Source organism: Neofelis nebulosa, chromosome 9, assembly GCF_028018385.1.
Source record: "Neofelis nebulosa isolate mNeoNeb1 chromosome 9, mNeoNeb1.pri, whole genome shotgun sequence".
Classification (NCBI taxonomy): Eukaryota; Metazoa; Chordata; class Mammalia; order Carnivora; family Felidae; genus Neofelis; species Neofelis nebulosa.
In genome coordinates this window covers 121,576,466-121,592,933 of record NC_080790.1, presented here as the reverse complement: position 1 = coordinate 121,592,933, position 16,468 = coordinate 121,576,466, and the positions used below count along the sequence as shown (strand labels likewise).

General features: G+C 44.2%; 1 long non-coding RNA gene across 1 annotated transcript in view; it reads left to right on the top strand.

Moving 5' to 3' along the window:
- The window catches only part of LOC131485761 (uncharacterized), a 75,837-nt gene extending 65,122 nt beyond the window's left edge, over positions 1–10,715 (top strand). Inside the window, exon 2 of the long non-coding RNA XR_009248998.1 lies at positions 9,852–10,715. This is a non-coding gene — a long non-coding RNA (uncharacterized LOC131485761). The remainder of the gene's footprint in view (positions 1–9,851) is intronic.
- The last annotated feature ends 5,753 nt before the right edge of the window (positions 10,716–16,468 follow it).

Here is a 16,468-nt window from a genome sequence, read left to right as displayed (position 1 = left end):
CTTCACTGAGCCACCCAGGAGCACCCAGACCCTAATTTTAAGGACTCTCTTAGCACTGCTTCCTTCACTTTGGAATCTTCTCTCACAGGTGCACCTCATTTTATTATGCTTTGCAGATAATTGTGTGTTTTGGTTTGCTTTGCTTTGCTTTTTACAAACTGAAGGTTTGCGGCAACCCTGTCTCCAGCAAGTCTGTTGGTGCCATTTTTCCAAGAGGGCTTGCTTACTTCATACCCCTGGGTCACATCTTGGTAGCTCTCACGGTGTTTCAAACTTATTCAGCGTTGTTAAATTTGTTCCGGTGATCTGTGATTACAATTCACTGAAAGCTCAGAAGGTAGCATCTTTTAGTGATAATGTATTTTTTAATTAAGCGATCGATGGACGTTGTTTTGGTTTTTAGACGTAATACAATTGCACGCTTAGTAGACTACGGTATAGTGTAAACATGACTCCTGTATACACTGGGAAACCAAAAAATTCGTTTGACTCACTTTATGGTGAGATACGCTCGATCACAGCGGCCTGGAACGGAACCCTCCATATCTCCGAGGTGAGCCTGTACAGTGCCGTGGGACCGCAAGCCCAAGCCCTGCTGGCCACCAGACCATCAATGCCGTCTTTCCCAGAGATGCTCCCAACAGCCCCCCCCCCCCCCCCCGCCTCACTCCCCGCCCCGCCACCAGACAGCTTTAGGTCAGAAAATAATTCACATTCAAGACTGGGTGTTTTTCAAGTGGCTGCCCCTGCATCGGGCCCTGGAGTGAGTGAGCCCATGTGAGCCTTTGAGAGGTATATCACAGTTTGCCTGGGCCATTTGGATCTCAGGGAGGCGGGCCCCACTGGTTTTCAAGGCCAGATGTTTCGGGAGCTCAGGTGCAAGTCTTAAAAGTTGGGGTGCCTGGTGCAGGGTATGAACCCTTCGTTCCTGAGGGAGAAGCTCCAGGGTTTTGAGTTCTCTCCCAGTTGTGGGTCTCCTCAGGGTTGAGGGGTATGGCAGGACTGAGTCACAGCCTCTCCTGCCTACCTCAGATGTGTCCCTTTTCACATTTTCCCCGTGGGAAGGAACCGCTCCACAGCTGTCAGGTGTTTCGCAGAGGTGGTGGTTCCATACGTAGTCGTATATTTCACGTGTCCTGGGAGGAGGTGAGTTCATGGTCTTCCTGTGTCGCCATCTTGGACTGCCTTTCCTGGATATCTTCTTTAATATCTCAGAGACACACAAAGCTTTTCAGTAGGAACGATCACAGAAATAGAGACTTCTCGCGTTATTCTGCTGTTCTCTTAAGTCAAGGGAATGTGCGGAGAGCTAACTAATAATGAAGACCTATTATATGCCTGTCACTGTATGAGGCATTTTTTATACTCAGTCCCCACTTTAACACTCTGGTCTGAGGACTCAAGTGTCTAATTCTAAGAGTGGGAAAACTAGTCTCGGGAAGGTGAAGAAACTTACCCAAGACTCAGTTTTTGGTTTTTATTTATTTATTTATTTTTTCACTCCCCCCCCCCCAGTTTTTTGTTTTTAAATGCTTGCATTTTCTATTTCATCCACATCAAAACTTCGCTCTATTGTTTCTTTGGATCCCCTTTATCTTCACGGCTCAACTTCCTTTCTTTAAGGAGACAAATCTTGGGGCGCCTGGGTGGCTCAGTCAGTTAAGTGTCCAACTTTGGCTCAGGTCATGATCTCACCATTCCTGGGTTCAAGCCCTGCGTCGGGCTCTGTGCTGACAGCTCAGAGCCTGGAACCTGCTTCAGATTTTGTGTCTTCCTCTCTCTCTGTCCCTCCCTTGCTCATGCTCTCTCCCTCTCTCTCAAATAAACATTTAAAAAAATTTTAAAAATAAATAGACAAATCTTACTCTTTCCATTTGGACTCATCCTTGTAGGCTGCCCATTCCTTTCTGAGGTTGTTTCCAGGTTTGGTTTAACCGAAAGAGACCCTGACAGTGGAATGACTTCACCCTACGGTTAGCCAGGAGACCAGCTCCACTCCGTAGTGGGGGGAAGGGGATGTCCTAGATCCCAACCCCTGTGACTCTAGTGGAGCAATCAATCGGTTGCCAGGACCCAGACCTTGAGGTGAAAGGAACGGTGGGGATTATATCCTATGGGATTCTGCCTAAGAGATTCATTGGCCTTCAGCACTATTTTCCTTCTAGTCCTTCCCGTTTCGCTTAAGAAGATGGGTGGGACTAGAACAGCATACAGGTTTTTGTTTTTTTTGTTTTTTTCGTTTTTTTTGTTTTGAGAATGGACTACTGTGTTTGAAGTGCCATGTGGAAGGTTCTGGTTTAGTGTTAATCCTGGAGGATTCTTCCACTGGCCCTGTTTGTCCGCAGCCAGGTTTCTTGTCTCTGGCACTCCAGGTCAACCTAAAACATGGCAGAGTATTTACAGTGATCAAGCTAAAGGAGCTCTCAAATTTCCATGTAAATGGAACGGAAGACTGGAACTTTCCTACCTATACTTTGGGTGGTACAAAATGCCCACATTCCTGTAGTCCCGCTTCTGCAGACCAAGGCAAACAGATTGTCCTTTGAATGTCTCAAAAGCTCTTTATTTTTTTTCTTGTAATGCCAAATGCAATATTTGTTTGAAAAGACTACACCAGAAGTTTCCCAGCTGAGAAAACAGGCTTGTGAAAAATGGTTTCAGAAAATGAAATAAACCATGCAAAAGTTGTTCAGGGTGTGTTTGAAATGAACATCTGGATATGAACTGCTAAATTACCTCCTTCCTCCTCCTCCTCTTTCTCACAGCTGTTTGAAAGAGTCCTGAGGGCAGGGAAACAGGTCAATGGACCAAATTGCACCTTTCCCCCACTTCTGATCCCTTTTGCACCTATGCAAGGAATCTAGTGCACATGTGTGTTTAATAAGTGGGCACAAATACAGGACAAAAATTATCTCAATTCCTGTTGACTCTCTACAGCAATACCAAAGGAAAATAAACTCTGGATTTTAAAATTTCTCAAACAAAACTTATGGTTCCAATAAAATATCACTTTTCAGTTGACGTTTTTATATCAAGAGCTGAACAGACCACTCCTTTCTCTTCATTTCTTCAGAAAGAAGGAATGATTATTACGTCACACTTTCCCCAAAGTCAAGAAAGTCCAGTTCCCAAAGCCCTGCCTTTTAACTCATGATGGAGGCACATGAGAAGTTCTGCATGTTCGTGCCGTCACGCAGCCCCCTCCATAGCCACCTCTTCGACACACGCATCTAAAGAAGTACGTTGGGAAAGAACAAGTTGACGTTTGTCGATCTTCACGAGACTATCAGTGGCCACAACTAACGCAGAAAATATGAAATAATTGCCTCATGTTAGAAGAACGTGTAGGCGAGTCTTTGGGGAGATATGATAGATGTTTTCACAGAAGAGGAGGCTGGCTGGTGAACTCTGTACTGTCAGAGGCCAAAACGGGCCTGATGAGAAAAGGAGACGCCATACGGAAACAGGTTTTATCCTCTGTTTCAAGTGTCTGTTTCCGCTACAGCCTCTCCTCCTTTCTAGGATAGGAAAGGAGCCTCGCTCACCCTTGGATCCTGGTGCTGTGCGGTCAACTGTATACAGTGCATTACAGGTGCTCCTGTGATGGACGAATGCCTAACTGACCGACTGAATGCAATTCATAGTTTAGGTTTTCCAGAAGAAACAGGAGAAAACTCCCTTATGAATACACGGATGAATATTTGCAGGGAAAGTTGGAGAAGGCGTTGGGAGCACACTTCTGAGATCAGATGGATTCCAAGGCTCTCCCATGGTTTGGAATCTGAAATTCTAAGTTCTCCTTCTGTATTGTTTAGAAGGAGATGTCCATCCACATGCCAGGGCTCAATCTCAGCCATCCTCCTTTCTTATATCCCCTAGGCTCTACTCGACACTGAGCTGGTTCTTGGCTAGGACCACTGTAGAAGGAGTCTTTGAACTTGACTCAAAGCTGCATGCCTCTAATCTAGGCATCTCTTTCCAGCTGATTTTATTTTGTTTCGACCTCTTGTTCTGTACCAAGAAAACTGTGCATAGTAGTGGATACCTACTGGGAAGCTGTTAAATTGCATGGCAAAGAGAAATTACCCAGCCCAGGAGATCAGAGAAGGCTTCCCTGAAGAAGCAGTGTTTGAGGCAAACAAAAGCAATGTAGATGAAGAAAGCATCCAGGAAAAGGGGCTTGGAGTACAAAAGATCATGAATGATACCGCACTGAGCAGGGGTACTATAAGCAGCTGTGGCTGGAGAATAGAACACCAGGGAGAGAATGTGTGATGGGAAGTAGGGAGCGGAGGCCATGGTGGGGAGTCTGTGTAAGTTCCCCTAACTCGCACTTGACAATAATCCAGCCTAAATGGATGGCATTTACTTCTCAGGTCAATGCCATTCATCAGGCTGTTCCGTCTGCATAGTACCCTTCTAATTTCTACCTGTTTAACATTTTCTCTCTCCTCGAAAGCAACCCTAATGCTCCCTTCTCCGGGAGCCTTTGATGATTTCCTCCAGTGGACACACTTCCCCCCATGGGTGTTTGTACCTCTCAGAGCACTTCCACATTCTGCCTCTCTGCTGGCTGGACTTGTGACATTCCATCCCAGACACCTTGAGCTTCATGACAGCAGGGGGTAACTCCTACCACTCTTCCGGCCCCATTCGACTCAGTAAATATTTGTTGATGAGCTGTGGACAACATTCTGCTCAAAATAGAGTGTCAGTCAGGAGGCACACGGGCCAGGCTTCTTAGGTTAGAATCTGGACACTGTGACCTGTTCGATGTGGAATCTTGGGCAAGTTGCTTCATTTCTTCCAGTGTCATTTTCTTCAACTGCAAAGTAGGGGTGGTGACAACACCTATCCCCTAGGAATTGCAGGGGCATTAAAAATAACATTTGCGAATAACTTGACCAAATGCTCAGATATGTTAGTCATGATAAAATCCCGAGGCAAGATTACAGAGACTGAATCGTCAAGCCTGATTCATGCTCATTTTTTTTCCAGTTAAGTCAACATCTTCAGAGGATTTTGTATGTCTTATGTCCCATTCTAGTGTCTGTGTCCTCAGCCAGCCTACAAGAATGCAAATTGGGAACTGACATCAAACATTACATTAGTTGCAGATGTACAATATAAAGGCTTGATATTTGTATATACTGCAAGATGATCACCACAGTAAGACTAGTTAACATTCATGGCAATAGTTACAGATTTTTTTTCCTTGTGACGAGAACATTTAAGATCTACTTTTTTAGCAACCTTCAAATATGCAGTATAGTATTACTAACAGAAATCACCATGCTGTACATTATATCCCCGGGACTTACACATTTTCTAACTGGAAGTTTATACCCTTTGATGATCTCACTTGTATGTGGAATCCTAAAAAGAAAAATCTGAGCTCATACAGAGACCAGACAGATACACAGAACCTAGGTTGTGCTTCCTCACGTGCATGTACAAACAAAAGTTGAGCTAAAGGAACAAGCTGAGTGAAATCCCGGGCACACGAGGGTAAGGGATGCTTGAGAAATGGTGAAGAGCACTTCTTACTTGAGCCCCTGTTCTGCCTCCTGGTCTGTATTCCCTGTCGCCATCTGAAACTGGGTCTTCCTCAAGTGACTGGTTTGCCCCCAATGGATTGTATCCCATCCAGTCTCTCATTGTAGTGTACCTAGGTGTATAAATTACACAGTGACTATGTAATGTGTAACTAGGACACTTTTGTGGGGGGTGGGGGGGATAGGCAGAGGGTGATCTGTTAAACTTTACACTGGGACCGCAGATGTGAATTGGGACAGTCACAGGCAGTTCAAGCTGTGCAATCGTCTAAGTTAGAACCAGCAGTCATGCTGACTTGGGTCACACAGCCTTCAGCGTCTTTCAAGTTCAAACCTCTAGCTCCCAACCAAAAAAGAGTAAAGGTTTTTTTTTGATCCACTTTATTTTTAATTGTATCAGAACATTTTCAACTCAGTGTTGCACATAGGTTTCCTGGAAGGCTATGTCAATATATTGTGAAACATCTGGATCTTTGCATATTCGGATGTTGGACTATAATGAGCAGTTTTCATCCCAAATCTTTAGAGTCATGTAGATAAACCGATTGGTTTCGATTCAGGGAACTTAACTGCCAGCTTCAATTAGCCTGGGTGCTTTAATATATTCTTTTTTCTAACATAGTAGGCAACTTCAATAAATTATTATTTATAGAGTACTTATTAAAATGCTACAGGGAAATCGTTCCTGGAAACATCTCGCTGTGTAACTGTAAATGATCAAGCCCTTACTTGCTGATTGAGTGTTTGAGGACTGAAGTCAGATCATAGGATCACAGCTACTCATGCCTGAAGACCTCAGACAGCACCCACGCCAACTCTGCATCCAATCCCTGAACCCCTTCGACAACATCCCTGCTAGATAGGTGCCCAGGAAATATTTGATGTCTTGGTGATGGAGGGATGCATTCCTGCTCAAAGTAGCCCTTTCCATTGCTGGGTGGCTTTGCCAGATACAAAATCTTGCCTGGTTTTAAGTGGAAATCAGCTTCCCAAATTGCCATGCACTGAGCCCCGTTCTCTAATAGGAACTCCATTCTCTGACAAAACGAATCTCTTTCAGCCGCTTTCTGTTCTCCCATCATGAGAGGTAGTGCAGACCTGCATCATCTGAGCCAGTAAGAAACAAGCACAGCCCACGAAGTGAAAGACAGTACAGCAAAGTGGTTTATCCCATCCACTAGGGCCAACAAGCTTGAGTTTGAATCCTGGCTCCACCTGTAACAAGGCGAGGCATTTAACCTCAAGGAATCTTAGTTTTCCCATATGTCCAATGGGAGATGTTCCTGGGTATCTTCTTGAGGCATTCTTGAAAGATTATAGGAGGTGGTGTAGGTAAAGTCCTTAGAATAGTGTCTCCTGGCACACAGTAAACACTTCATAGACTATTATCACATAGAATCCTAGCAAATAGAGTCTGGAAACCATCCTTCAGTTGTAAAATCACTACTCGGTGGGTCAGAAGTTATTACTGGACACTTTGTGACCTAAGATGCAGCCTCCTCAGAAAACTCCATCAAGCATTCCTAGTTCTTTGGAATGAATGATACATTACTTTTTGGAGGGGATAAATCCTGGCAATTAAGAGTCAGGGCCTGGGAAATTGTATTCAGCACTGGATATACATTCAATTGATTGGGCAGGTTTGTTTATTTTTTAATAGCCATGAAATGAGAAATACTGAGGGTTCAGCAATGGATATTTTCCCAAAGCTCCTCATGAAATGTGAATGTGCACTCAGATTAAGAACAACAGACTTAACGTGAGTCTCTATGGGTCAGGGTCTGGGTTCCTTCAATAACCAGCTGCACAACTGTGGGGAAGTTTCTTCATTTCTTCAGGCCTCTGTTTCCACATCTGTAAAATGGAGATAAAGATAAAAGTTCCTTCCTCATAAAGCTGTAATGACCCTTAAAGGAACTAGCACATATGGAGAGAAGAGTGCTCATTGGGTATTTATTCTATTTGTTTCACTGTAATAAGTATCTTCCATTCTTAATTCTTACCCCATCTCCATCTACCACCTTTGCCTCAACCTTTTGGCAGGTGTCAAAGAGTACTGAGCACCATCTTGGCTATGGGTACAACCCAAGGTCCAAGACTAGGATTTATCAAGAAACCCTTTCCTAGCCAGGGTGCACTTCAGGCTGATGGTGGCCCAGTTTTCTTTGAGTAATTAAGAATGACTTGCATTTATACAGCACTGGAATAGACCTGGGTCCCTAGTGGCAAAGCAATTAGGAGAGATGACAGCATGATTATTGTCTTCGGCTATGGCTTACATCAGCATTAGAATCATCTGGGTGGTATCTGTCACTTAAGGATCTGCTTCAAGATTGGCAGGAGGGCTCTACATACCTGCTGCTCACACTCTGGGACCCAAACCAGCAGCATGGGCATCACCCGTGAACTTGTTAGATCTACAGAGTCACTGGTCTCACCTTAGACCCACTGGTCTCACCTTGGACCCACCAAATCAGAAAGGGTCTAGTTCACTGAATCCCCAGGTGGTCAATGTGCCCATTAAGGTTCGGAAGCATGATTCTTCATCAGCATTGAGAGGAATTCATACCCAACGTTTGTGAAATGTTCCAGAAACCTTCATTCTACCACCCACCAAAAATTGATGCCTAGATAAAGCTCTTCACGGCCCTTGAATCACAGTCCCTCTAAGTTAGCAGCTCTCTCCATCTCCCCACCATCCTGTACCACTGGTTTAGCACTTATATAAATGCCTTCTTTGAGTTATTTTCTGGTTTGGATTTTCTACCTGATCCTTGGTCCTTGTTGAGAAACGGCACCTGATATTTGGCATAATGGAGGCCCCCCCTAAGACCTGTTCACTATTCTAGACATAGAAAGAAGGTGTGCTGTTAGTTATTCCAGCTTCTATCACCGATTGGTATCCCTTTCCTATGATGTTCCACTCTGGGGAATGCTATCTTCAGGAAGGGTTTGGAGCCGAATTCATAAAGAAACAGAGAAGTCTGGCCTCAGGTAATACGTGCTAAAGGCTTTCACTAAACAAACAGACAAATAAACAGAAAACCCACAGTAAAGTCAGAAAAGAGTTTGCCCCACTTATCATTTGGCTTTATGTTGACATCAATACATAATGAAATCCCTGATTTCACTGGATTTCAAATAGCTGGAGAAAAGATGGAAGGGGGTTAGTGAATAAAATTCTGGGATAAGTCTTGGGGTGTAAGAGGCGCACACACACACACACACACACACACAAACACACATACACATATTGAACATCTGTCATTATGCCGGACAATGGGGATCCAAAGATGAGCAAAACCAAGTCCTGTCTTCATCTCTCACCCTTGGCCCTTGTGGAACCTTGAGAGAAAATAGACATGGTCAAATAACCACCAAAGTATGTGTTACATCCTAACAGCGATCGCCACCCATAAAACTGAGGCACAAGTGCCTTGAGAACGTGAAAAAAGGAGACGGATCTATTCAGGACATTTCCTCTGAAGAAGCAACAAAACTGTAGGGTGGGGAGGGTTCAGAAGGACAAGGCGGGTGTGACAGGGAGGGGTGGCCCAGCTGGTGCTCATGTCGTGTGACCAGGGAAATCTGTGCCCCTTGAGGAACTGAAACAAGCTGGAGTGCGTGGAGCCCGGAGGAGAGAAGGAAGGGGAAGGAGGATTGAGAAAGCTGAGGCTGGAATGATGGTGGACGCGCTTTGGTCCTTGACCTGAGAGCACTGGGAAGAAATGAAGGGGGCAACAGGGCCGTATTTGTGTTCCCCAAATAGTGATTTTTTTCTGCCAACATGGAGAACAGATTGGAGAGGGACAAGAAAGGATGTGAGAAGCAGACCTATTAGGATTGCATCACGGCCCCCGGGGTAGGGACATGGCACCTGGATTGTGAAGGTGGTAGGAGTGGTGAAGAGAAGTGGGATATTCCAAGAAATAGGTGGGAAAATGGAAAGGACTCAGGTTAGTTTGGTGGGCAGGAGCAGGGGAGAGGGAGGTGTTAAGGATCACAGTTTGCTGAAGTTCCTAGATGCTGTTGTTTTGGCTAAGGCGGGGAGTGCTGGGCGGATATCGGATGGGGAGTGGGGTGGGTCATGAGTTACATTTTGAACATTTTGAGTTGGAAGCCTTCCCTGACCTCCCAGACAAAGCTATGCAGGACTGGAGTGTGGATGAGAGTCCTAGGCTGGAGGGGACTACTTTATAATAATAATTTAAAAAGTAGAAATAACAAATGTTACCACTCATTGAATACTTACTCAGTGCCAAGGCTAACCATCCATTATCTAATTTAATCTCGCAGGACTCCATGCAATGACTGATCATCCCCACGTTACAGATGAGGAAGTGGAGGCCCAGGGACAGCATCCTGTCCAAGCTGTTAACCACTGTGTCACATTGCCCCCTGCTGAGCACCTACTAAGTGCCAGGCTCTTAGAAAACGATGGTGTGTAAGACCTCCCCAAGGAGGGGCTTCTATTCTGGTAAGGTAAGTTCACGGATGTGTGTGTCTTCCCTAGCAAACTAAAGGAGGAGAAGCCCCGAGGTAGGAATTTCTGCCTTTTGTCAAAAATACGGTCACTCGCCTACAAGCCACATCCCTCTGGCATTCACGTGCACAGATTCGGGGCATGCCCCTGCCTTCTCTCTAAACTTTTTGTTCAGAAACTGAAAAAACAATTTTGGGTTGTTTCTGCTCCCTGGTTTTAGGTTGCCTAAGGGCAGGTAAGTTAAGTAAGAAGAGTTTCACCATGCATCCACCGGGCAACCCACCCCCGTTAGCCTTTGATTTCAGGGTCTCAGACACACAGGAGGGGAGGGCAGCCCCACACTGCTCTCCTTTTTGTAAGGCTCTTTATTTGCCGCGAGCGGCTTCTTGTGTTTACCTGTCTGGGCATTGTTCTGAGGGCTGTGAGAATGACACTCCTCAAGCCAGCTCTGAGATGGAAACACACTCACCACAGCAGCTAAAGAAAGAACGTGTATGCAAAATGATCTCTTCCAGCACGTTCTGCTTTTGCCCAGGCGTTGCACCTAAGCATGGAAGAATTTTACTGCTCCTGTTACCCAGAAGAGCTTGAGATTTGAAACTGGGAACCTTTCCAGAGCTTACATGGAACGGAGCATACAGATCAGTACTGAAAACATAAATCACTCTTCAACCCTTGATTCTTATTATTTTAGTAACAATAGTCTAGTTGAAATTTAACACTCTGCACCTCCGTGTGTGTGCATGTGTGTGCGTGTGTGTGTGTGTGTGTGTGTACAGGAAAATAAATACATTTTCAATAATCTGCGTTGGATTTAACTAAACCTCAACTTTATCTATTGTCAGGTGTGCTTCTGCTGTTAAAATAATATCAATCTCCTAAAAAACAAAAAAACAAAACAAAACAAAACAAAACAAAACAAAAAAAACCTGGGGCCCCTGGGTGGCTCAGTCCATTAAGTGTCCGACTTTGGCTTAGGTCATGATCTTGTGGTTTGTGGGTTCAAGCCCCGCCTTGGGCTTTGTGCTGACAGCTTGGAGCCTGGAGCCCCCTTTGGATACTGTGTTTCCATCTCTCTCTGCCCTCTCTCTCTCTCTCTCTCTGTCTCTCAAAAAAATGATTTAAAAAATTTTTTAAAAAGCCTATTTAGGTTTGGTACAAGTGATGATAATTAGTGCCAATTTGGGAAGTGAGAAGTCCCAAGCAATTGTGCCCCTTACTGTGTTTCACTTTTACACACACGATAAAACTTTTCTTTCTTGTATAGAGTCATGCTTTTCATATTTTGTGATTTTCCTTAAATGTATATCCCAGATCATAAAAGAAATGGTATTTGGATTATCCAGTGTGAGGCAATTCAGAACAATGCTGTATTTGAGCAGATAATCAATGCTACCCTCAAGGACTGTCTGAGGTTATGGGCCTTTTGCAAACAACAGAGAATATGTAAACCCGAGCCCAGAGGGGAGCATTTCATTTTGAGCGTATTTTTCCAGAAATATTATTATGATTTATTTTTACTCAGAGAGTAAAATATATTCATCAGAAGTCTTTTGACTATTAGGGGGAAATAGAAAACAGTCCTGTTGGGAGGGTGGGGAAATAACTGTTAGCAGTTCCCTCCGTGGCACCTCAAAGCAGAGTTTAGGATAACTCATCCCCCGCCCCATCATATAATTGTCCACACATTCGTGTGCAATAATGTTAATGACATCAAACCCAGATTAAAAGCAATTCTAGGAATTTCTGTATTTCTACCTGAGGCAGTTCCTTCATCTGTGCCCTGGATGACATTAATTTCTGCTTTTTCAATAACTTTGCACTCTCTAGACTGTGGATCTTTCCAGAATATCATTTGCTCAACAAATGATTCTTAAAATAAAAAAAAAAATTCTTAAAAAAAAAAAAAATCTTCCTTGATTTTACTTCCCCATTAACTCTTGCGCCGCGTGCCCTCTGCGAACAGCAACATTTCTCAAAAAGTTGCCGACCCATCTAACACCCGTTTCCCAAGACTGTACTCACTTCTCCAAACTTACCGAATTTGGCTTTCATTCTTATCAGTCTAGGAAATAGTCTCTTTTCACCACCACGGGGGGGGTCCGTACCACTAAACAAAATGGACACCTTCGATCTCTTTTTCATGTGTTTACTTATCCATGTGTTTACGGAGTGCCTACTATGTGCCCAAGTTCTGTTCCAGGTATTGGGGACACGGCAGTGAAGAAAACTGACAGGAAAGCCGTTCTTTTGGACTTCACCGTTGTAGTGGAGATTACGGATAATAAACTTAAGAAGTAAACGTGCATCTTCTGTATCAGTGAGGGATCACTCACCAGACTTCAAGAAACTTGGTGATTTCCTTCTGGGGACACTCGCGGCTTCTGTGATCCAAACTCCCGTGTCTCCTCTTCCCAATCTGGTCGATTTTTTTTTTCTTCAGTCTTTGTCAACTCTTTTTTTCCTTTTTTTGTCAGTTACACCATCCTGGAGTCCCTCAGGATTTTGCTTTAATTTACTTCTTTGTATTCTTTCATTCATTTCTTTGGCCCTCACTTGTGTATATTCTATTTTATTCCTAGGTGATTAAAAAAAATACTCCCCATTGTTTCAGCCACCACCAGACCCCAGTGATGCTAAAAATGATGAATCAAAACCCAGAAATGGTTGTAACGGGTTTATTGCAAAGCTAAGGAGGCTATACTTACTTCTGTCAGGCCATTCTCTTCATGGGCCTCTGTGAGTGTTGCAAGTTCCCAGGGATTATATAACATCTCAGGTGTGAAGGGAAATAGAAGTTACAACCAGGGAGCATTTCCTTGGAAGCATTCCTGGAAAATTGCCTAAAGAAATCTCAGAAGGAAAGAAACTGAATCTTCAGGATTATAGTCATTTGTTGTGACTTCTTTTCCCACTCCAAATAAATACTACCTTTTATACCTAAGTTTGTGCTTGTAATTCGGTTCGTTTTTTTTTTTTCTGAAAGATGGTCCCCCAAATTGCACAAACTTTAGGCCCCATAAAAACTGGATCCTTCCCTGTCCAGAACTGGCCTCTCTTCTGAGGTCTAGTTAGTGCCAAAGTCTTTTTAAGTTTCTACTAATTCCATCATTAGCCTCTAATCCACTCCAGAATTCCTTTCTTGCTTCCTAGATTATTATAATATCTGTCTACTTGGTTTTGTCAATCACAGGGAAACTATTTTCTCTACACTTTATCAGCTAAATACAATCTTCAAAGTATAATTTATTTATTTTTAAAAAACAATTTAAATGTTTTTATTTAGTTGTGAGAGAGAGAGAGACAGAGCATGAGCAGGGGAGGGGCAGAGAGGGGGAAGACACAGAATCTGAAGCAGGCTCCAGGCCCCGAGCTGTCAGCACAGAGCACGATGCGAGGCTCGAACTCTTGAACCGCGAGATCATGACCTGAGCCCAGGTTGGACACTTAACCAACTGAGCCGCCCAGGAGCCCCAATTTATTTATTTATCTTTAAAGATTTTATTTTATTTTTTTTTTTAATTTTTTTTCAACGTTTTTTATTTATTTTTGGGACAGAGAGAGACAGAGCATGAACGGGGAAGGGGCAGAGAGAGAGGGAGACACACAGAATTGGAAACAGGCTCCAGGCTCCGAGCCATCAGCCCAGAGCCTGACGCGGGGCTCGAACTCACAGATCGCGAGATCATGACCTGGCTGAAGTCGGACGCTTAACCGACTGCGCCACCCAGGCGCCCCTAAAGATTTTATTTTTTAAAGTAATCTCCACACCCAGCACAAGGCTCGGACTCACAGCCCCAAGATCAAAAGTCACACGCTCCACCAGCCAGGCCAGCCAGGCGCCCCACCAATGTAAACCTTTATAAACAGAAATCTTCAGTGCTACTTGGATCTCAGAACTCCTCAGCAGTTATCCACTGTTCTTAGAATCCAAGGACTTACATTGAATCCAATATTTTTAACACTACACCCACGTGCTGTGGGGTCTCGCCCTTGCTTCCATCCCCATTCTCATTCCTGTCTCCCCCTCGATGTGCTGGTAGGTCTTTCCTCGTTTCCTCCCAAAGATAGCATTCACTCCTCCGCTGGGATTGTGCTCCATGATCTTTCCACTTGTTGAGACTCTTTTCTGCAAGATTTTCACCTGGCTAGCTCTTAAGATCTTGGCTTAAACATCTTCTCTTTAGAAAATCCCTCAGCCCCTAGAGGCAGGGATAGAATGTGCTTCACTAAAAATGTATGGGATAAGGAGGAGGTGAGTGGTATACAAAGCAGAAGCAGGTTGCCACTGCCACAAGAAGGTAGATGAACCCAAGGGAGAAAGGCTGAAATAAACTGGTGTAGACAGCTGCGTTTATCATGCCCGGTTTCTTCTTCATCTGGGGTACATAGCCCTATGGTGGAATGAGAGTGGTTCAGATCTGGCCCCATGCAATCCTCCAAGCCCATTCTCTCTTCCCTTATCTTCTGGCAGGATGCAGGTGATCTACTGTTAAGACTCGGGGGCCCTAGAACTTCATGGAAGACCACCTTCCAAATACCCAACTGAACTTTTGATGATCAAGAAACAGACTTCAGGGGTACCTGGGTGGCTCAGTCAGTTGAGCGTCCAGATCTTGGTTTTGGCTCAGGTAATGGTCTCACAGTTCCTGGGTTTGAGCCCCACATCAGGCTCTGTGCTTATGGGGTGGACCCTGCTTGGGATTCATTCTCTCTCCCTTTCTCTCTCCCCCTCCCCCACCTGTGGACGTTCTCTCTCTCTCTCTCAAAATAAATAAATAAACTTCAAAAAAAAAGAGGGCACCTGGGTGGCTCAGTCAGTTGAGCGTCTGACTGGTTCATGTCACACTCTTGCGGTTTGCGAGTTTGAGCCCCATATCGGGCTCGCTGCTGTCGGCCCAGAGCCAGCTTTCCAATCCTCTGTTTCCCTCTCTCTGCCCCTGCCCTTCTTGTGCACAGTCTCTCTCACAAATAAATAAATAAAAACATTAAAAAAAAAAAAAAACCTTCACTAGATGAAGCCTCTAGAATGTGGGGCTTGTTTGTACTTTAGTTAGTATCACTTGTAATAACCTCAGACAAATTAAGAAAGAAGCACCCACTGTATGCCCTCATCCCATTTCACTTTCTGTTCAAGTGGAAATGTTTTGTTTAACCTCCCATACCCCTACATGGAGATGGACTGGCTCAAAGAACTCATCTGAAAGGCCCACTGGACTATATACCCTTGCAGAAATCCCAAGACTCGAAGGATTGTTCGTTTTGATGGGCAATAGGCGTAGTGGTTAAAAGCTAGGACTTTGGGATCTTTCACAAGCGGACTAATGCATTGTGGCCTGCCTGCATGCATGATCGCTGTCCTTTACTTTGTAGTCCCTTCCCTTGTTGGCTCTGGGTTCAACCATGTGACTTCCTTGGTTACTGAGTTATTTGCAAACCTGATGCAAGCGACATCTTGAAAAGCACGTTCATATTCCTCCTTTCTCCTTTCTTTTGCCCAAGCGGGCTGCTTCATTCTCATACTTGTTTCTTTCCAGAAGCAGGTGCCGTTCTAAGCTCCTGGAAGTATGTGAGGGATACATGGAGAAAAGCCAAGGTCATCTTAGATGACTTGATAGCTAGCTGACTCCCCCACTCCCCCGAAAAGTGAGAAATCCCAGCCGAGATTAGCAGAGTCACCTACCTAGCTCCCAGTTGACTTCGGAGACATGAGTGAACCAGGCAAGACCAGAAGAGTGTAGCCTACTCGAACCTCATTAACAATACATGGCTATTGGTTTGAGCCAGTAAGTTTGGGGTGGCTTGTTGCAGGGTATTATGGAAGTGATAGATCAGGGTGAAATAGGTCCAAGTGAAAATCCCAGGGCTGACCTTTATTAGCTCTAGGACCTTTGACAAGGTACTTAATCTCTCTGCCTCAAGTTTTGCGTCCAATAAATGGGATCTGGCAGTGTTTATTTCAAAACACTGTTGTGAAAAGTGATCAAGTTGGTGGGTGAAAAATGCAGCGCTTAGTTATCGGTGTGTTGAAGAAATCAGTAAATCTTAGATGTGATGTATAGGAGACGTGAAGGCAGAGGAGAAGGAAAAATAGAAGGGCAGTGAGATCTTCTGTGGGTCAAAAGTTTGGGTTGCTCAGCATTCTGGGTATCTAAGAGGGAAAAAAAACCATTGAGAAATATAAACCATTAGGCAGCCCATCCATTCATTACTGAATAAACTAAGCTCTGTGTTTTATAAGATGTGTCACTGGGAGGTTGGTATGCTTAGTCCTTGTGAGCTTACTCCCTTGGAAGACATTCTCCACCAAATCTTGCTTCCAGATTTTACCTTTGGTATGTATCAAAGCTGTTTCCTCAAATAACCGTCTAAAAACCACTTTTGTCTTGGTTCCAATGTTGCCATAAGGGTGTTTTCCATTTTACCTATC